This window comes from Herpailurus yagouaroundi, unplaced genomic scaffold, assembly GCF_014898765.1.
Source record: "Herpailurus yagouaroundi ecotype Mexico unplaced genomic scaffold, PumYag 182, whole genome shotgun sequence".
Classification (NCBI taxonomy): domain Eukaryota; kingdom Metazoa; phylum Chordata; class Mammalia; order Carnivora; family Felidae; genus Herpailurus; species Herpailurus yagouaroundi.
Window position 1 is genome coordinate 37,371,475 of NW_024412413.1, and position 22,605 is coordinate 37,394,079.

Genomic DNA, 22,605 nt, shown 5'->3' on the forward strand with positions numbered 1-22,605 from the left:
TTTTTGTCTCTGTCTGTCTCTCTCTCTCTCTCTCTCTCTCTCTGCCCCTCCCCCTTCTGGCACACTCTCTGTTTCTCTCTCCAATATAATAAACATTAAAACATTTTTAAAAAGAACTGTTACCTATGTTAAGGTCACCAGGAGCCCAAATCCTGTTACTTCTACTCCTATCTTGTATTCCTTCTTCTCTACCTCTATTGCTATTGTCTGAATTGTGAAACCCAATTATTTCTTGCCATGAATGTTGAAACAACCTCTTGAGTAAAAAGCAATTGGCTATTCATCTCTATTGAGAAACTATAAACTCCATGAAGGGCAGGGAACCTGACACTCTGATTTATAGTTGCATTTTCTTTTTCTGATACAGTACATTGATCACAGTAGATGTTCCACAAATATTTGTCAAATATATGAATAAAAGATGAAACTCTACATACAAAGAAAGCTTTAAAAAATCCAAATCTTGTTACTCTGCCTCCTCATATTCTGCCAATATCTCCACACTTTTCTAAATCAAATTTAAGCTTCTTGGTGTAACCTACAAGGCTCTCCATGATCTGATCCTTGCCTCTAACTTCATCTCTCACTCTTCCTGTACACATAGCTGATCTTCCAGCAATTTTCCTGAATCTATCATGATTTACTGAAAATGTCCTTTCCCCTGGAGAAGCCTATTCCCACTTCTTCACCTGGCCTAACTCCTACAATCTTTAAGATTTATGGCAATAATTTCCTCTTCTGGGACATCCTCCTTAATGTTCCAGCATTGGCCACATGCTACTCTTCTTGTCTCTTATCACAATCCTATTACAGCAATTATCACTCTACAAACCAAGTGCTTATTTTTCATCTCCATATGACCAGCAAGTATCTGGTATACAGTAGATGTTTCATAATTATTATGTGAATGAATAAAGGCAGAGTAGCAGGTTTGAAGGAAGGGTAACTTTCAAATCCATTGTCAGGAGTTTCACAGAATACCCCACTTAAGCCTGGGGATGTGTTTTTGCTCCCTCATTAAAGTCTCATTAGAGTATTTTTCCCCACTAAATGGACGAAATTGCCTTCCTTTGTCCTTAAAATAATTCTCAATAGTGAGCTTGGTGTTACTCTGTCCCCAGGTGGCTATTGTTCTAACCTTTATTTGCACTGAAGCCTGACTTCATTTCTCTTTAACTGCTTTTGTTGATTGAGCAGGTGGCTTATGTTTTATTTCTGAACAATCTCAAAAGACAGACTAGTCCAAGTATAAAGCAATGTTTGTATAATGCTAAACTATAGAATTTGGTAATGACTAAATTATTTTGGCATCTTGAGCACAGAGCTAGGCTCAGCTTCTTCCACAGTAATGACAATTGTGTTAATAGAAGTGCCTTCAGGAAAGAAGAGAAATCCAGCATCAATTTGACATGACTAATGTTTAAGTGGATCCTGCTGCATTTGCTTTTCAATAGAAAGCGAAAAATGGTAGTTATTCGAAGCACCCTGTGAATCTTGTGTGTGCTGTTTGTGCATAAGTTAAAGTAGCCCCAGGCAACTTTTTACTTACTCTTCTTTGATTTACTGTCTTTCTTAAATTGGAACACAAATACATTCTAAACAGTTTTAGGTCACCTAGTGCTTTTCCTTATTTCCCAACCATAGCCCAATCCTCTAAATTCTTAGCTTTTTAGAAGAAGAGTGACAAAAGAGGCATATAATTTAGTACAGAAGATACAACAGAAGATCACAAATAATCCACTATATGTGAACAACCACATTTTCCAAGTTCTTAAGAGTAAATTGGAGCTAACCATTCCATAAATACATTTGGCAATTTCAGAAGATGTATGGACTTCTTTTTGGAAAAATGTCACCCTTTACTTTCCTGTATAATGTTACTTAAGATTGGGCACGTGCTTCCATTATATATCTATTACTTCCTCTCCTTACTACACTAAATAATAGCTGACATACCAAAAATGCATCTTAAGATGAATAGGAATCTTCTCAATGAAACCAACATTCCCTTTATTCAGGTTAGAAAATTAGAAAACGGAGCCCCAAGGAAGGCAGATGACTAGAACAAATTCACATAGCTATCTAATACAAAAACTAAACTAGGGCAAAGACCTCATTCTCTTCCCTTTCGATTCTTTCTACTACATCACTATATATTTTTCATTCTACTCATTCTTTTGGTTTTATCCTTTTGAATGCTTATTTATAACAAATTGTTTTAAAGGTAGTTATACATTTAAAAAGAAGTGAGATCTTTAGCTGAAAGGAATTATTTGTAAGGATTTGGTTAGAGATGCAAGGCGATTATTATCTAGTTCTAATGTCATAAGCTCTCTTTTTAAACAATATTTTACATAAACAAAAACTAAATTAATATTTAATCAATATTGCTATTGCTATAAGATTGTAAGTCTTATTTAAGTTATTTTGGGATATATACTGTAAGCAAGATATATGTTAGAAATAAAGTATATTATCTATATTTAATTTGTATTGAATTTAATTTTTATTCGATGCCCTAGGAATTGCTTGGGAGTATTCTAAAGTATTGTTTTGCATTTGCTTACAGCATCTTATTATGTTGCACTCAGTCTTTTATATAAATCTACCATATAGAAACACATTTACATTTGTGATCAGGTCAACGTTGCATTTCTGGCTAGATCAATATTCATGCAATTAAGATACAAATATGTCTGTATGATATTAAACAATGGTTGAGTTCTTCTTCCCCTAATTTTTTATATTGGATTTTAATTCCAGTATAGTTAACATACAGTATTCTATTAGTTTCAGGGGTACAATATAGTGATTCCACAGTTCTATATACTACTCAGTACTCATCAAGATAAGTGTACTCTTAATTCCCTTCATCTGTTTTACCCTCCCCCTGTCCACTTCCCCTCAGGTAACCATCTGTTTGTTCTATACAGTTAAGAGTCTATTTTTTGGTTTGTCTCTTTTTTCCCTTTGTTCACTGTTTTGTTTCTTAAATTCCACATGAGTGAAATCATATGGCATTTGTCTTTCTCTGTCATATTTCTCTTAGCATTATACTCTCTAGGTCCATCCATGTTGTTGCAAATGGCAAGATTTCATTCTTTATGAATGAATAATATTCCATTACATATTTATATAATCTGTATTACATAGATATGAAGATTAATTGACCATAACATTGTAAGTTTATTTCTGGGCTTTCTCTTCTGCTCAACTGATCTATTTTTATTTTTGTTATTTTTTTATTTTTATTTTTATTTTTGAGAGAGAGAGAGAGAGACAGAGAGACAGAGCACCAGCAGGGGAGGGGCAGAGAGAGAGGTAGACACAGAATCTGAAACAGGCTCCAGGCTCTGAGCTGTCAGCATAGAGCCCGACGTGGGGCTTGAACTCACAAACTGTGAGATCATGACCTGAGCTGAAGTTGGATGCCTAACTGACTGAGCCACCCAGGTACCCCTATTCTGCTCCATTGATATATGTGTCTATTTTTGTGCCAGTACCATACTGTTTTACTACATCTTTGTAAAATAACTTGATGTCTGAAATTGTGATATTTTGTTTGGGGTTTTTTTTCCAAGATTGTTTTGCCTATTGAGTGTCCCTTGTAGTTCCATACAAATTTTAGAATTGTTTGTTCTAGTTCTATGAAAAATGGTGTTGGTATTTTTTTTAAGTTTATTTATTTTTGAGAGAGAGAGAGAGAGAGAGAGAGAGAGAGAGAGAGAGAGAGAATGAGCAGGGGCAGAGAGAGAGGGAGACACAGGATGCAAAGCAGGCTCCAGGCTCTGAGCTGTGACACTGGGCTCAAACTCATAGACCACGAGATCATGACCTGAGCCAAAGTCAGACGCTCAACCCACTGAGCCACCCAGGTGCCCCAGTGTTGGTATTTTGATAGGGATTGCATTAAAACTGTAGATTCCTTTCGGTAGTGTAGACATTTTAATAGTATTTGTTGTTCCAATCCATGAGCATGGAATATCTTTCCATTTCTTTGTGTTGTCTTCAATTTTTTTCATCAATGTTTTATAGTTTTCAGAGTACAGTTCCTTTACCTCTTTGGTTAAGTTTATTCCTAATTGTCATTATTTTTGGTACACTTGTAAATGAGATTATTTTCTTAATTTCTCTTTCTGTTGCTTCATCATTAGTGTATTGAAATGCAACAGATTTCTGCACATCAATGTTGAATCCTGTGACTTTACTGAATTCATTTATCAGTTCTAATAGTGTTTTGGTAGTCTTTCAAGTTTTCTACATACAGTATCATGTCGTCTGCAAATAGTGAGAATTTTACTCCTTTCTTATCAATTTGGATGAAGACTTTTATTTCTTGTTGTTGTCTGATTGTTGTGCCTAGGACTTCCAGTACTATATTGAATAAAAGTGGTGCAAGTGGACCTCTTTGTCTTGTTCCTAACCTTAGAAAAACTCAGTTTTTCTCCCCATTGAATATGATGTTAGCTGTGGGTTTTTCATACAAGGTCTTTATTATGTTGAGATATGTTCCCTCTATACCTACTTTGTTGAGAGGTTTTATCATGAGTGATGTTGTACTTTGTCAAATGTTTCCTGCATCTATTGAAATGATCAAGTGTTTTTCATCCTTTCTCTTATCAATGTGATGTCCTTTTCTCTTTAAAAAAAATTTTTTTTTAATGTTTATTCTTGAGAGAAAGAGACAGAGACAGAGCATGAGTTGGGGAGGGGCAGAGAGAGAGAGAGGAAGACACAGAATCTGAAACATGCTCCAGGCTTTGAGCTGTCAGCACAGAGCCGACGAGGGGCTCAAACTCACAAGCTGTGAGATCATGACCTGAGCCAAACTCGAGGCTTAACCGACTGAGCCACCCAAGTGCCCCTCCTTTTCTCTTTTAATTGAATCATTTGTATACATACCAAAGTGCTGGACTGTATATGAATTCCACAGAGTATAGCCATATTTGTAAATATGTGAAAATAACTTGGAAGGTTTTATTTTCAAAATTATGGATTGGATAAATAAAAATGTAAGTATTCTTATATATATCCTGATAAAAATGGCGTATATCTAAGTACTTACATATGCATTTTTAAGAGGTCATTTGCTTAATACCACCTAATTTTCCTCTACTTTATAATATATATCTACCTCTTTTATTATATCATTATCACAGAGCAGTTCCTCATTTTTCAAAGCATTTCAAAGTTCTTACTAATTAAAGTTTTGTGACAACACTATGAAGAACATATGTTATAATTTTTATTAGCATAGAAATAAAAAGACAAATATTTTCTAAAAATGTGTTATCCCAGCTCTTTTGTTGTTGTTGTCAGAATAGGTGGGACTGGTTCTCAGGTTACTTGGGTTCCTTTTTTAATACAAGTCATGGTGAAACTTTGTCTCCTTTTCTCATAAAAATGGAGAATATCATTTGGATTAACTTTGATGACTGCACATTCTCAAATTAACTGTTTATCAAGTATGAGCTAAATGATAACTAGCACTCTGGATTTGTTTCAGTGTGTGTGCATGCATGTGTGTGTGTTGACTTGGGAAAGGGGATTAATGATAATGGAAAGAATATGAATGTTTCTGGAAGAGCATGAGAATGTTTGTGGGGTTGCTATTAGCCTGACCTCAGGAGGGAAGGAAAGAGGTGGCCAAAAAGAGAACTGAACAAATGGTAAGAGGAAGCACTGAGAAAGAAACCAACCTTTAAAAATCCCTAGATCAGGGGGTGCCTGGGTGGCTTATCAGTTAAGTGTCAGACTTTGGCTCAGGTCATGATCTCACAGTTCGTGGGTTTGAGCCCTGCATCCGGCTCTGTGCTGACAGCTCAGAGCCTGGAGCCTGCTTCAGATTCTGTGTCTTCCTATATGACCCTCCCCACTCACACTCTGTCTCTCTTTCACTTTCAAAAATAAATAAAACATTTTAATAAAAAAATTTTAAAAAAATCCCTGGATCAGTCAGATATGCTTTGGGATGTAAGTAACAGAAACCCAGGTCAGTCTGGCTTAAGTAAGAAGAATTCTTATTACAAAACATCCAAGAAACAGATATAATTTCAGGCCAGTTCAATCCAGGGTTTTGATACTTTTGATGTCATCAAGATTTTTCTCTCTCTCCATTGCTCAGCTCTGTTCTCAGTAGTTTTTACTAGCCTGACATTTAGGAGTGAGACCTGTAAAAAAAGGTATAGATTTTGGAGTTACCACCCCATAACTATTAATTATATCCTTGGGAAAGGATGAAATCACCTTTGGGTTCTAGAAATCACATCTGGGTTCTAGAGTGAGAAGAGAAGAAGATCTTGAAGAGAATCTTGACAAACACCAGCATTGAAGGTAGAGGAATAAGAGTTCAACATGGAGACTGAGAAGGAACCTTATGAAAATGAAGAATACTAGAAACACAGAATCCATGGGAATGGTTTTGTGTCATAGATACACAGTATTTGACTATCTGATATATTACAATTTTCCCTTTTTCTATAAATAGTCTCCATATGCGGGAATGGCCACCAGAACTATATGGTTATGACTCGTGGCCATAGCTGAATATTTCAGGTGGGTCCAATTGAGCCAAGCTCACCCATCAGACTCTTGTTTCTAAGAAACTAAACTTTAGAACTGAGAGATGTGGAAACCATATATGGCAGGCTGAGTTGAAGTGAACAAGTAAAACAAATGAAATAAAAATAGAGTCATGGACCTAGAAGGAAGTAGAGGAGTTTAAAAGGGCTCAGAAGTAGAGGAAAAGGAAGTATCTGTTGGAGGAGTGTTGAGGGAGAAAAAGCATAGGGCCTGGGAACATTTTTTTCTTTTTTTTCAGGTGGTTAAAGACCTGAGTATATTTCATTTTATTTTGTTTTATTTTATTAATTTTATTTATTTATTGTGTATATTTTCAGATTTATATTGTCTCTCCCTTCTCATCAGATAAGCTTGCTTCCTAAATTACAAAAGAAATAGAAGTCAAGAGGTAGAACATTTCTTAATTCCTTGCCACCAAAACTGAAAACTATCAGCATCTGTGTTTATTCCTTTGCCCTTCTTTGCACCATGGCACAATGGAAAAATGCTTCTCTCTTGTAAATTACCCCACCATAACATTGCAAGAACGATCCCAAAATTAAATAACCTAATATGGGGGGGGGGGGGTACAATTGCAAGATTAATGAAATGAAGTCTGTGTCTACACAGCTATCCATCCTGAGTTCCAGGGGTCTGTCTGCAAGATCCAAATCCAATTTGTCCTGGCTGGTGTTTGGCATGACTTGATAGCTGCTCTCTGCTCTGGCCTAAATATACATGAAGATGATTCTAGGACCTAAAGCTGGCTGTGACTTCCAGGACAGCACTTGAAATTCCAAGAATATTCCTACTTGCTTTGCTTTTGTAAAATTGACTGAAAAATACTGCTAACAAAAATATTTTCTGATGCCTGCAGAAAAGGAAAGTATTTTCCTGCCTGACTCCAACCCCTGTCATATACTTCCTGACTTTCAGAAAGTAAGAGCTTTGATTCATTCCAGTTTGAAAATGGGAGCTGGATGGAGACCAGGAGCTGACTGCCAGGTTTCTCCTGTTTTCTCAAACATATTTTCCAGGATCTTTGTATCCTTGGTGCCTAGCATAGTGCTGAGTACATAGTAGGATCTAAATGCAATATTGGAGAATCTATGACTGGATGAATAATTTATGCAAGCTAAGGGAGGCCTGAGTTCAGAGCACAAGATAAAGGATACATTTTAGGGAAGAGGAACTTTTTTTTATTTTCTACTGAAACTTCAGTGTTCTGCAGAGAAGGGAACAATATGGATGCTGCTTCACACATGAAGAAGAAAAAAGAGAATCAGATCATAGATTTTTAATGTTCTTTTAAATTCTGAGAATGGTGCCCTGTGTGAATAAAGAATTATAATTGGGGATATGTTTAAATATTTACTTCTGACTTTCATTTCCAAGTGAATTAATTGAAGTAGTTTGATACAATTTTCCTATTTTGGAACAACCAGCATTATTAAAGTAAGTTATCATGGATTTAACAGCTGTGAGTTTTAAACTAAGCATGGCTATTAAAGCAATGTATCTTAGTTTTGAGAACCAAACTTGGTTTCGCTTTATTACATTGCAGCTATTAAAATGTGGCCATTTGATCAAAATCTTCAAAAATTTTTAAAGGAAAAAACATGTATACACACGGTTTTAAATTGTTAGCTGTTTGCTTTCTTCCTTTTCTTTAAAATAGAGAACAATCCCTATTCCCTAATGCTCTTGGAAATTAATGTAGGACAGGCAGAAACAACTATCCTGAATGAGCTTTGTTTTATTTTATGTCTAATAGGCTACCCTCTCCTGAAATTTTTTCATATTGTCTGACTTTATCTCTTGTTATTTCTTTTTTTTCTTTTTAATTTTTTTTTCAACATTTATTTATTTTTGGGACAGAGAGAGACAGAGCATGAACGGGGGAGGGGCAGAGAGAGAGGGAGACACACAATCGGAAACAGGCTCCAGGCTCTGAGCCATCAGCCCAGAGCCTGACGCGGGGCTCGAACTCACGGACCGCGAGATCGTGACCTAGCTGAAGTCGGAGGCTCAACAGACTGCGCCACCCAGGCGCCCCTATCTCTTGTTATTTCTAAACCATCATGGAACACTGTTTCTGTTTGATAGGCCCTTTCTGATGAATAAAAGAGAAGGAAGAGGGGGGGGAGAGGGAGAGGGAGAGGGATAAGAAGAGGGAGAGGAAGAGGGAGAGATGAAGGAAGGGAAGAAGGAGGGAAGGAAGGAAGGAAGGAAGGAAGGAAGGAAGGAAGAAAGAAAGAAAGAAAGAAAGAAAGAAAGAAAGAAAGAAAGGGTCGGGGGACAATCCCTTAGAAATCTCTTTTCAGATCACAAAGAGTTGGAGATGCTTTAATGTAAAAGAAGTAAATAAAAATAAGTGCAACTTTGTTACTTTAATTGCACTCGAACTCCACACTTAAAAGCCCAAGCCAAAGTTAGCTGAGGTAACCGTTTTTGAGGGCACCTGTCAGGGAGAGTCTACTATGATGGTTAAATTTGTGTTGACTATGCTAAGGGGTGTCCAAAGAGCTTGTAAAACATTATTTTGGGGTGTATTTGTGAAAATGTTTTCAAAAGAGTTTAGCATTTGAATCAGTAACACTGAGTAAAGATCTGCCTTTACCTATCTGGTCAGGCATCAACTACTTTGTTGATGACTGAATAAAGTAAAAAGTTGGAGAAAGGGTGAATTCTTCCACCCTCAGATATCCAAGCTCCTGGTTCTCAGGTTTGTGGCTTAAGACCAAGAGTTACACTATTGGTTCCACTGGTTCTCAGCTCTTTACTGTCAAACTGAACTACAATAGTGCCTTTCCTTGTTCTCCAGCTTGTGGACAGCAGATTGTGGGACTTCTTGGCCTCCATAACAGCATTAGCCAATGTCTATAATAACTCTTATCTATCTGTCTATCTATCTATCTATCTATCTATCTATCATCTATCTCTATTGGTTTTGTTTCTGTGGAGAACATTGGTTAATACATTTACCTTTATCTTTCTTAGAGAAAAAAATTGAGATGAGGAAAGAAGGCTTCAATTAAAAAATAATACTTCTTAATGAGAAAAAAATAAACTTTTGCTTTAAAACATTCGAATGTGGGCCTTTGTCAAAAAAAAGTAGCTTGTTTTCACTAATACAGGAGCTGACAATCAGAAGTAAGAGTCTTCCATGAAAATTTGAAAGTAAAATATGACATTGGCTTAGGAACAGGTGGCTAGATAGATGGTATCCATGTTATGTGGTAACAATCTATTTTATGCTGTAGCAAAATATTTGGTAAATCTATCTCCTAAGCTAACTTTGGGTGACATATCATGTACACATGATCTTAGTCTCAGGGGAAAAAAAGTTGGGAAAGAGAATGCCAACCTGCATGTTCATTGTTTATTACACTTGCCCAGGAATTTTAGAGAAAGATGAACTCAAAAAATGAATTTTCTGAATGTACAGACAAGAATTAATAGGACCAGATACTCCAGAAACTCAAGGCCAGAGACAACTGTTTTTAGATCTTGAAGTGGAGATAACAGTGAGAAACACTTTGAGTAGCAAAGATTGATACAGGTAACAACAAAGGCTGATCTTACCACATCTATCAGAATAGCTAAAATCTGAAACACTGACAACTCCAAATACTGGTGATGATGTGGAACAAAAGGAACTCTCGTTCACTGCTGGTGGGAATGCAAAATAGTACAACTACTTTGGAAGACAGTTTGATGGTGTCTTCCAAAGGTAAATACAGTCTTACCATGTTATTCAGCAATCCTACTTTTATTTATTTACCCAAAGGAGTCAAAAAGTAATATCTACACAAAACCTGGACATGAATGTTTTTGGCAGTTTTATCACAATTATCAAAGTAGAAACGATGAAAATGTGCTTCAATAGGTGAATGGATGAACAAAACTGTGGTACATCCATGCAATGGGATATTATTAAATGATTTCAAAAATGAGCTATGAAGCTAAGAAGAGACATGGAAAAACTTCAGAAGTATTTTATCAAGTGAACTAATCCAGTTTATAAGGTTACATACTGTATAATTCCAATGATCTGACATTCTGGAAGAGGCAAACAGTATGGAAACAGTAGACAGATTAATGGTTGCCAGGGGTTCATCAACTCCCCCTACACACACACTCACCTGACAGTATGTCAGATACTAAGATTTTGAGTCAGTACATTCATTTCAGTTCTGACTAGACATTTCTCTTATTTGAGTAGTGTTGAAGAAGTAGGAGGCTCAGTGGTTACTTTCTAATCTCAGTAAGACTAAGGAAACACTAGTTCAAACAAGAATGAGAATCTAAGACATTGTACAAATAATTTGCAGTAGTTTTAGAGTACTAATTGCATGTAAACTTTGGGGATCTTTAGGAAAATATTTTTCTCCTTATTACTTTATCATTTTTGAGAACAAATAGTTATCTTTTGGAGAATGTGTGTGATTGAGTATGTGAATGTGTGTATTTGTGTATTTGATCCAGAGTCACACAATTTTTAACATAAGAAGTCTGTGCAAATCTTAGTGGTGAGAAACTTGGAAGAAACATAAGAAAAATTTATCTAAGTAGACATTGTAGTATCTTGGTAAAACCTGGATTTGAAGTCAGGCAGACTTAGGTCTAATTCATGTTTTAGTACTATGAGCACCTGAAGAAGTTTTGCTAACCTCTATGAATTTTGATTTACTTCTCTGCAAAGTGGGATTCATAATTTATAGCTCACAGGATTACTGTGATGATTAAGATGATAAATGCGAAGGGTTTGGCTCACCACAGAAGCTCAATCAATGTTAACTAATTTTATTTGAATAAATAGTGGGTCAAGTGAGAAAGCAAACACAGGGAGACACAACCTTGGTTCAAGCTCCATATAGATCTTTGGTACAAATGAATAACATTTTCTTTATACTCAGTCTTAATTAAATATCTAAGTCCTATAGACTAAGGTATATGCATTTAAAAAATGTATAATGCTTTTCTTCAAGATGCTTAGAAGGGAGTTCAGAGAGCAGTTATTTATATACCCAACAGAACAAACAACAAACAGTACTAAAATGTGAAGGCTAATTGGCAAGTGAGCACAAATTACTATGATGTGGGAATGTCAACAAAATTCAAGTGGAAAATAATGGATTTTATCTGGGTCTTAAAAGACGAAAATGGCTTAAATAAATGATTATGTAGAATTAGAACCTGGGAAAGGAATAGATGACTGATGTTGAGTGTCTACTATTTTTCAGGCACTGTCTATTGATACCAAAATACGTACATAGAGCCTGATACAGTGTTTGCATACAAACAGACAGATGGAAACAAAGAAACAGAGAGAGAGAGAGAGAGATCTAAAAATAGACACAGATGATATACATCCTCATTTCAACTCTTAAGAGTAACTGTCATTGGGGTGCACGGGGGGCTCAGTAGGTTGAGCAGCCACTCTTGATTTCAGCCTAGATCTTGATCCCAGGGTCATGGGATTGAGCCCTGTGTTGGGCTCCATGCTGAACATGGAGGCTGCTTGAGATTCTCTCTCTCTCTCTTTCTCTCTCTGTCTCTCTAAAGTAAATTTTTTAGAAGTGGCTATTATTAACTCAGTTTTGCAGATAAAGAAATTGAAAATTATTCAGTGAGAAACTTGTCCAAGCTCTTATAGACAGCAGGTAGAGAAATGGGTTTACCAGCCCAATTCTGATGCACACTATGTGTTCTTTCTAATATAGCACTTCTTGAGTATTAAAGTGTTTTTTGAAGACAGGTAATGAAATACAAGTTTAGAGAGGTTAAAATTAAGTTACTTACTTATAAAATTTCTGCTCTCTCCCATTCACAAATATCTCTGTATAGATCAGGAGTAAGTCTGGGACCATCATGGTGGAGAGAGGGAATAAAGAAATAAAGAAATGTAAGCCTTATTATAGAATACTAACACAATTTTTTATTTGGATTTTTTTAATGAAGGGTGATTTTATTATTTTCTTCAAAGATGATTAGCTTTTATTTCAAATTGATCTGCAGTTGGCAGCCTCCTACTTTTCTCTGCCTCAGTTTCTTTTTATTGTTATTTTTTGTTTTTAAATTTTTTTATATTTAAATTTTAGTTAACATACAGTGCAATATTGGTTTTAGGAATATAATTCAGTGATTCTTTACCTTCATACAACACCCAGTGCTCATCACAAGTGCCCTTTTTAGTACCCATCACCCATCTAACCCATCTCCCACCCTCCTCCCTCCATCAACCATAGTTTGTTTTCTATCAGTAAGAGTCTCTTGTGGTTTGTTTCCCTGTCTTCTCTCCTCCGCCTTCTAATATGTTCATCTGTTTTGATTCTTAAATTCCACATATGAGTGAGATAATATGGTATTTGTCTTTCTCTGATTGACTGATTTTGCTTAGCATACCTTCTAGTTCCATCCACATCATTGCACATGGCAAGATTTCATTCTTTTTGATGGCTGAGTAATATTCCTGTGTGAATGTATGTGTGTGTGTGTGTGTGTGTGTGTGTGTGTACATATCACATCTTCTTTATCCATTCAGCAGTTGATGGGCAATTTGGGCCCTCTCCATAGTTCATCTATTTTGATAATGCTGCTATAAACATTGGAATGCATGTACCCCTTCAAATCTGTATTTTTTAAAAAAAATTTATGTTTATTCATTTTTTGAGAGAGACACAGATGGAGGATGAGTAGGGGAGGAGCGGAGAGAGAGACACACACACACACACAGAATCTGAAGCAGACTCCAGGCTCTGCGCTGTCAGCACAGAGCCTGACTTGGGCTCAAACTCATGAACCATGAGATCATGACCTGAGTCAAAGTCAGATGCTTAACTGACTGAACCACCCAGGTGCCCCTGAATCTGTATTTTTGTATCCTTTGGGTAAATACCTAGTAGTGCAATTGCTGGATCATATGGTAGTTCTACCTTCAGTTTTTGGAGGAACCTCCATCCTGTTCTCTAGAGTGGCTGCACTAGTTTGCATTCCCACTAACAGTGCAAGAGAGTTTCCCTTTCTCTGCATCCTCACCAAAGCCTGTTGTTTCTTGTATTGTTAAGTTTAACCATTCTGACAGGTGTGAGGTTCATCCCATTGTGGTTTTGATTTGTGTTTCCCTGATGATGAGTGATGTTAAGCATCTTTTCATGTGTCTGTTAACTGGATGTCTTCTTTGAAAAAGTATCTATTCATGTCTTCTTCCCAGTTTCTTAACTGGGTTATTTGCTTTTTGGGTGTTGAGTTGATAAGTTCTTTATAGATTTTGGATACTATCTGTTTATTCGATATGCTATTTGCAAATATCTTCTCCCATTCCCTAGGCTACCTTTTAGTTTTGTTGATTGTTTCCTTCGCTGTGTGGAAGCTTTGATCTTGATAAGGTCCCAATAGTTCATGTTTGCTTTTATTTCCCCTGCCTTTAGCAACATGTCTAGTAAGAAGTTTCTGTGGCTGAGGCCAAAGAGGTTTCTGCCTATATTGTCATCTAAGATTTTGATGATTTCCTGCCTCACATTTAGGTCAGTCATCCATTTTGAATTTATTTTTGTATATGGTTTAAGAATGTGTTCCAGTTTCATTCTGCTTTTCACTGTCCAGTTTTCCCTACACAATTTGGTGAAGAGACTGTCTTTTTTCCATTGGATATTCTTTGATGAAGAATAGTTGGCTTTGATGAAGATTAGTTGGCCATATAGGTGTGGGTCCATTTCTGGGTTTTTATTCTGTTCCATTGATCTATTTGTCTTTTTTTTTGTGCCAGTACCATACTGTGTTGATGACTGTAACTTAGTAATATAGCTTGAAATCTGGAATCATGATGCCTCCAGTTTTGTTTTTCTTTTTCAGGATTGCTTTGGCTATTCAGGATCTTTTGTGGTTCCACAAAAGTTTAGGATTATCTGTTCTAGCTTTGTGAAAAATGCTGGTGGTTTTTGATAAGGATTGAATAAATATGTAGATTGCTTTGGGTAGTATAGACATTTTAATAATATTTGCTCTTCCAACCCATGAGCATGGAATGCTTTTCCATTTCCCATGTCCTCTTCAATTTCTTTCAATTGTTCTATAGTTTTCAGAGAATAGATCTTTTACCTCTTTAGTTAGGTTTATTCCTAGGTATGTTATTGTTTTTGGTGCAATTGCAAATAGGATTGACTTCTTTATTTCTTTTTCTGCTGCTTTGAGATTGATGTATAGAAATGCAACAGATTTCTGCATGTTTATTTTATATCCTGTGACTTTGCTGAATTCATGCCACAAGAAAAAACTTGGAATGGTTTCAAATACATAGAAGTTAGTGAACATCCTACTAAATAATGAATGGGTTAACCAGGAAATTAAAAAGGAAATTAAAAAAAAGAACATGGAAGCAAATGAAAAAACACGACTGTCCAAAACCTTTGGGATGCAGCCAAGACAGTTCTAACAGGGAGGTATACAGCGATTCAGGCCTATCTCAAGAACCAAGAAAGATGGCAAACACACAGCCTAACCTTACACCTAAAGGACCTAGAAAAGGAACAGCAAATAAAGCCTAAAGCCAGTAGAAGAAGGGAAATAATAGAGATTAGACCAGAAATAAATTATATGGAAACGACAACAAAAAACCCAGTAGAACAGATCAATGAAACTAAGAGCTGGTTCTTTGAAAGAATTAACCAAATTCATAAACTCCTATACAGATTTATCAAGAAGAGAAAGGACCCAAATAGATAAAATCATGAATGAAAGAGTGGAGATCACAACCAACACCACAGAAATACAAACAATTATAAGAGAATACTATGAAAAATTATACCAACAAACTGGGCAATCTGGAAAAATAGACAAATTCCTATTTGGATTTTCACCTTCTAAGTTCAGAAATTAATTCTTGATATCATTAGTATCTCTTTTATGACATTTGTTTTTATAAAGCTTTTATCCATTAGGAATTTTTCACATCTTCATTGGTATTTTCTAGGTAGATGTTGTGTTCAAAATTCACAAGCTGATTTCTTCAGGCAGGTGGTAGAATTGAATTGTATTGCATTATCCAAAATACAATCTGGTAACTTTAAAAATTTTTTTAACATTTATTTATTTTTGAGAGATAGAGTGAGACAGGGCATGAATGGGGGAGGGGCAGAGATGGAAAATGGGCAGGACCTAAAGCAGGCTCCAGGCTCAGAGCTGTCAGCACAGAGCTACACACAGGGCTCAAACTCACAGACTGCCAGATCATGACATGAGCCAAAGTTGGACACTTAACCGACTGAGCCACCCAGGTGCCTCAAGTCTTGTAATTTTTCTAATAGATTTAAATTTTAAGGAAAGAGTGTTTCTGGAATACAAGACATCCCTTAAGGCTATCTCTTATCACTACCATACCCTATGATTAAAGTCAATGGAAAACTACAGTAACAATTTAGTACTATTAATGTCCAGATGCTATAGGAATGAACATTTGAGTCATCCATCAGGCAAAGAAAACCATGAGGTAAAATTGAGGTTTCCTAGAGAAGAAGAAATTGTCCTTTAAGACTAAAGTATTAATCTTACCCAAGTATCCATCCTGGCTCTCTAGTATATCAACTGTCTGAGGTACCAGCCTGCTGGACTGCCCTGCAGACTTCAAATTTGCCAGCTCCCACAGTTGCATGAACAATTCCTTAAAATAAATCTCTTTAGATAGAGATAGGTAGGTAGGTAGATAGATAGATCGATAGATAGAAGATAGATAGATAGATGATAGATAGATGATAGGTAAAATATATATATTCTATTTCTATATATAGAAAATACATAAACATTATAGACAGATATATATGTGTATATATATGATTATAGAAATATTAGAAATATAGAAATAATATTAGAAATATTATTATAGAAACATTATAGATTTCTCTGGAGAACCATGCTATAGTGCGGAGAACATACCATAGCAAGTTTTAATAATTCCTTAAGTCTCAGGTGCCTGGGTGGCTCCATCTGTCAAGCGTCTGACTTCAGCTCAGGTCATGATCTTGCAGTTTGTGAGTTCGAGCCCCACATTGGGCTCGCTGCTGTCAGCCTGTCAGCATACAGCCTGCTTCAGATCCTCTGTCCCCATCTCTCTGCCCCTTCCTTACTTGTGCTCTCCCCCAAATGAATAATTATTAAAAAATTATTTAAGTCTCAGTTAGCTTATCTCTTATATGAAATAATAAAATCACTTATAGAGTCATTAAGAGTAAAAAAAGAAACAGTGCGGGGCGCCTGGGTGGCGCAGTTGGTTAAGCGTCCGACTTCAGCCAGGTCACGATCTCGCGGTCCGTGAGTTCGAGCCCCAGGTCAGGCTCTGGGCTGATGGCTCGGAGCCTGGAGCCTGTTTCCGATTCTGTGTCTCCCTCTCTCTCTGTCCCTCCCCCGTTCATGCTCTGTCTCTCTCTGTCCCAAAAATAAATAAATAAAAAACGTTGAAAAAAAAAATTAAAAAAAAAAAAAGAAACAGTGCAATCAAATTACTTAGCAAAATATCAGACAAATCATAAGTACTTGATAAATATTAGCCTTTGTTCATTTTCTACTACTCTGATTATCCAGCCTGCAGTATTCCAGGTATAAGCTTTTTAAAATATCTTTTATCTATATCTCAATTTATTTTAATGTGTAATAATTTCATTTAAGTTTTCCTCCAGCAAGATCCAAGAAATGGTTAAATATTCTAGTTGTTAAAAGGATCAGTTCTTCTTTGACAATATATTCATTGATTAACTCAAATTTCTCAGGTTGGCTGAACATACACTTTAAGTCTCTGAAACCATTGTGTAATTATGACTACCATTTGGACAATGTCCACGGAAAATCTATGACCTAAGAAGAAATGACAAGGAACTCACACCTTCCCCAACAAACCTTTGGTAATTTGACCTTTTGACCAGTTATGCAAATGAACACCTACTGTGTTCTACAGATTGATCAAATAGCAGTAAGTAAAACAAAGTCCATTTTCTCATAAAGGCTGCCTTCTATATGGCCATTGTAAGGCTTTTCCTCAGCAGGAAAACAGTAGCCATTGGAGGGTTTTGAACACAGGAAAGATAAGTGAGGAAGCAGAATTAATAGTGTACCCAGTTTCCATAATGAATAAGTGTGCATATCATCTCCCCTTGTCATAAACAAACTCTTTATATGGTAGGATATGTAAATAAGCACACAAATAAAAATAGGGCCATGCTTTCTGATTCTATTTCTCCAAATAAATGATATGGTGTTATTTTCCCATAAGTTACAAACTCCTTAGCAAAAACAGCCTTATCTATGACTTGAAATGCTAATGAACACACATGATGATTTTGTTATATAATCAATACATATTTAAAAACTGATTTACTATCTTGAAGAGATGAATAAAAACTTGGTTGTCTTAGTCCTCATTCATTTTTCTTTAAATCCTTTTTACATTTTTTATTTGATTAAAACTGGATGATAAGGAGAAAGAAAAATTGTTAGAACAACATCTTTGAGTAATTGGGAGGCCAGTAGGATGTGTGCTAGTACATATGAACAACAAACTCTCTGGAGAGAAGCCTTGATTTGTTGCATTTTCTGATTTTTGTGGTGTAAATACTCCCTCCCAAAAATTGAACACTGTTCAATTTAACAGTGATTATGGACAAGAGAGGTAAATGCATCTATCTAAAGGTTGTCATTTACACAGAATTTTTTTTGAGAAATTTTTTTAGGAAGTAAACATGTCTGTCATTTCATCAACATTATTATAACAATGTTCACACATCACAATTTCTAGAATGAAACAATGTGTGTGCTATGGGTTTTTTAAGTGATAGTAATTTTCCTCTTCCTCCATCCAAGTAGGAATAATAGAAATACAATAATAAAGCTATTATATTCATAATAAAGACACTAAGAGAATTGAATGAAATGATGTCTAAATTCAGAGTCATTACCACTCCAGTAGACCAGAATTTAAATGGATTGAATCAAAGCATCACAAGTTTCTCCTAATTTGGGGAATCTTGATATATGACATTGATCATTTCTAATGTGGCAAAATATTCATTCAATAGTCTTCCCTCAGTTTATACACTCTTTTTTTTTTAAATTCACTTATTTACTTTTGAGAGAGAGAAAGCAGAAGTGAGGGGGGTATAGAGAGACAGGGAGAGAGGGAGAATCCCAAGGAAGCTCCATGTTGTCAGCGTGAAGCCTGACATAGGGTTCTATCTCATGAACTGTGAGATCATGACCTAAGCCAAAATCAAGAGTCAGATGCTTAACCAACTGAGCCACCCAGGTGCTCCAGTCTTCCCTCAGTTTAAAATACAATGGAAGGTGGAGAGGGAAGATGGCGGCGTAGGAGGACGCTGGGCTCACCGCGCGTCCTGCTGATCACTTAGATTCCACCTACACCTGCCTAAATAACCCAGAAAACCACCAGAAGATTAGCAGAAAGGAGTCGCCGGAGCCAAGCGCAGACGAGAGGCCCACGGAAGAGGGTAGGAAGGGCGGCGAGGCGGTGCGCGCTCCACGGACTGGCGGGAGGGAGCCGGGGCGGAGGGGCGGCTCGCCGGCCAAGCAGAGCCCCCGAGTCTGGCTTGCAAAAAGCTGAGGGGCCTGACGGACTGTGTTCCGACAGCAAGCACGACTTAGCGGCTGGGAGGTCATAAGTTAACAGCTCTGCTCAGAGAGCGGGAAGGCTGGAGGACAAAGGGAAGGAAAGCTGCTGAGCCCCCGGACCACAGAGCTCAGTTTGGTGGGGAACAAAGGCGCTCGTCAGCGCCATCTTCCCCGCCCATCCCCCAGCCAAAATCGCGAAGAGAACCAGTTCCTGCCAGGGAACTTGCTCGCTCCGCGCAAACACCCAACTCTGCGCTTCTGCGGAGCCAAACCTCCGGCAGCGGATCTGACTCCCTGCTGCTGCCACAGGGCCCCTCCTGAAGTGGATCACCTAAGGAGAAGCAAGCTAAGCCTGCCCCTCCTGCCCCTGTGCACCTTGCCTACCCACCCCAGCTAAGACGCCAGATCCCCAGCATCACAAGCCTGGCAGTGTGCAAGTAGCCCAGACAGGCCACCCCACCCCACAGTGAATCCTGCCCCTAGGAGAGGGGAAGAGAAGGCACGCACCAGTCTGACTGTGGCCCCAGCGGTGGGCTGGGGGCAGACATCAGGTCTGACTGCGGCTCCGCCCACCAACTCCAGTTATACACCACAGCACAGGGGAAGTGCCCTGCAGGTCCTCACCATGCCAGGGACTATCCAAAATGACCAAGCGGAAGAATTCCCCTCAGAAGAATCTCCAGGAAATAACAACAGCTAATGAGCTGATCAAAAAGGATTTAAATAATATAACAGAAAGTGAATTTAGAATAATAGTCATAAAATTAATCGCTGGGCTTGAAACCAGTATAGCTGACAGCAGAGAATCTCTTGCTACAGAGATCAAGGGACTAAGGAACAGTCACGAGGAGCTGAAAAACGCTTTAAATGAAATGCATAACAAAATGGAAACCACCACGGCTCGGATTGAAGAGGCAGAGGAGAGAATAGGTGAACTAGAAGATAAAGTTATGGAAAAAGAGGAAGCTGAGAAAAAGAGAGATAAAAAAATCCAGGAGTATGAGGGGAAAATTAGAGAACTAAATGATACACTAAAAAGAAATAATATACGCATCATTGGTATCCCAGAGGAGGAAGAGAGAGGGAAAGGTGCTGAAGGGGTACTTGAAGAAATCATAGCTGAGAACTTCCCTGAACTGGGGAAGGAAAAAGGCATTGAAATCCAAGAGGCACAGAGAACTCCCTTCAGACGTCACTTGAATCGATCTTCTGCACGACATATCATAGTGAAACTGGCAAAATACAAGGATAAAGAGAAAATTCTGAAAGCAGCAAGGGGTAAACGTGCCCTCACATATAAAGGGAGACCTATAAGACTCGTGACTGATCTCTCTTTTGAAACTTGGCAGGCCAGAAAGAGTTGGCACGAGATTTTCAGTGTGCTAGACAGAAAAAATATGCAGCCGAGAATCCTTTATCCAGCAAGCCTGTCATTTAGAATAGAAGGAGAGATAAAGGTCTTCCCAAACAAACAAAAACTGAAGGAATTTGTCACCACTAAACCAGCCCTACAAGAGATCCTAAGGGGGACCCTGTGAGACAAAGTACCAGAGACATCACTACAAGCATAAAACATACAGACATCACAATGACTCTAAACCCATATCTTTCTATAATAACACTGAATGTAAATGGATTAAATGCGCCAACCAAAAGACATAGGGTATCAGAATGGATAAAAAAACAAGACCCATCTATTTGCTGTCTACAAGAGACTCATTTTAGACCTGAGGACACCTTTAGATTGAGAGTGAGGGGATGGAGAACTATTTATCATGCTACTGGAAGCCAAAAGAAAGCTGGAGTAGCCATACTTATATCAGACAAACTAGACTTTAAATTAAAGGCTGTAACAAGAGATGAAGAAGGACATTATATAATAGTGACAGGGTCTATCCATCAGGAAGAGCTAACAATTATAAATGTCTATGCGCCGAATACTGGAGCGCCCAAATATATAAAACAATTACTCATAAACACAAGCAACCTTATTGATAAGAATGTGGTAATTGCAGGGGACTTTAACACTCCACTTACAGAAATGGATAGATCATCTAGACACAGAGTCAATAAAGAAACAAGGGCCCTGAATGAGACATTGGATCAGATGGACTTGACAGATATATTTAGAACTCTGCATCCCAAAGCAACAGAATATACTTTCTTCTCGAGTGCACATGGAACATTCTCCAAGATAGATCATATACTGGGTCACAAAACAGCCCTTCATAAGTTTACAAGAATTGAAATCATACCATGCATACTTTCAGACCACAATGCTATGAAGCTTGAAATCAACCACAGAAAAAAGTCTGGAAAACCTCCAAAAGCATGGAGGTTAAAGAACACCCTACTAACGAATGAGTGGGTCAACCAGGCAATTCGAGAAGAAATTAAAAAATATATGGAAACAAACGAAAATGAAAATACAACAATCCAAACGCTTTGGGACGCAGCGAAGGCAGTCCTGAGAGGAAAATACATTGCAATCCAGGCCTATCTCAAGAAACAAGAAAAATCCCAAATACAAAATCTAACAGCACACCTAAAGGAACTAGAAGCAGAACAGCAAAGGCAGCCTAAACCCAGCAGAAGAAGAGAAATAATAAAGATCAGAGCAGAAATAAACAATATAGAATCTAAAAAAACTGTAGAGCAGATCAACGAAACCAAGAGTTGGTTTTTTGAAAAAGTAAACAAAATTGACAAACCTCTAGCCAGGCTTCTCAAAAAGAAACGGGAGATGACCCAAATAGATAAAATCATGAATGAAAATGGAATGATTACAACCAATCCCTCAGAGATACAAACAATTATCAGGGAATACTATGAAAAATTATATGCCAACAAATTGGACAACCTGGAAGAAATGGACAAATTCCTGAACACCCACACTCTTCCAAAACTCAATCAGGAGGAAATAGAAAGCTTGAACAGACCCATCACCAGCGAAGAAATTGAATCGGTTATCAAAAATCTCCCAACAAATAAGAGTCCAGGACCAGATGGCTTCCCAGGGGAGTTCTACCAGACGTTTAAAGCAGAGATAATACCTATCCTTCTCAAGCTATTCCAAGAAATAGAAAGGGAAGGAAAACTTCCAGACTCATTCTATGAAGCCAGTATTACTTTGATTCCTAAACCAGACAGAGACCCAGTAAAAAAAGAGAACTACAGGCCAATATCCCTGATGAATATGGATGCCAAAATTCTCAATAAGATACTAGCAAATCGAATTCAACGGCATATAAAAAGAATTATTCACCATGATCAAGTGGGATTCATTCCTGGGATGCAGGGCTGGTTCAACATTCGCAAATCAATCAACGTGATACATCACATTAACAAAAAAAAAGAGAAGAACCATATGATCCTGTCAATTGATGCAGAAGGCCTTTGACAAAATCCAGCACCCTTTCTTAATAAAAA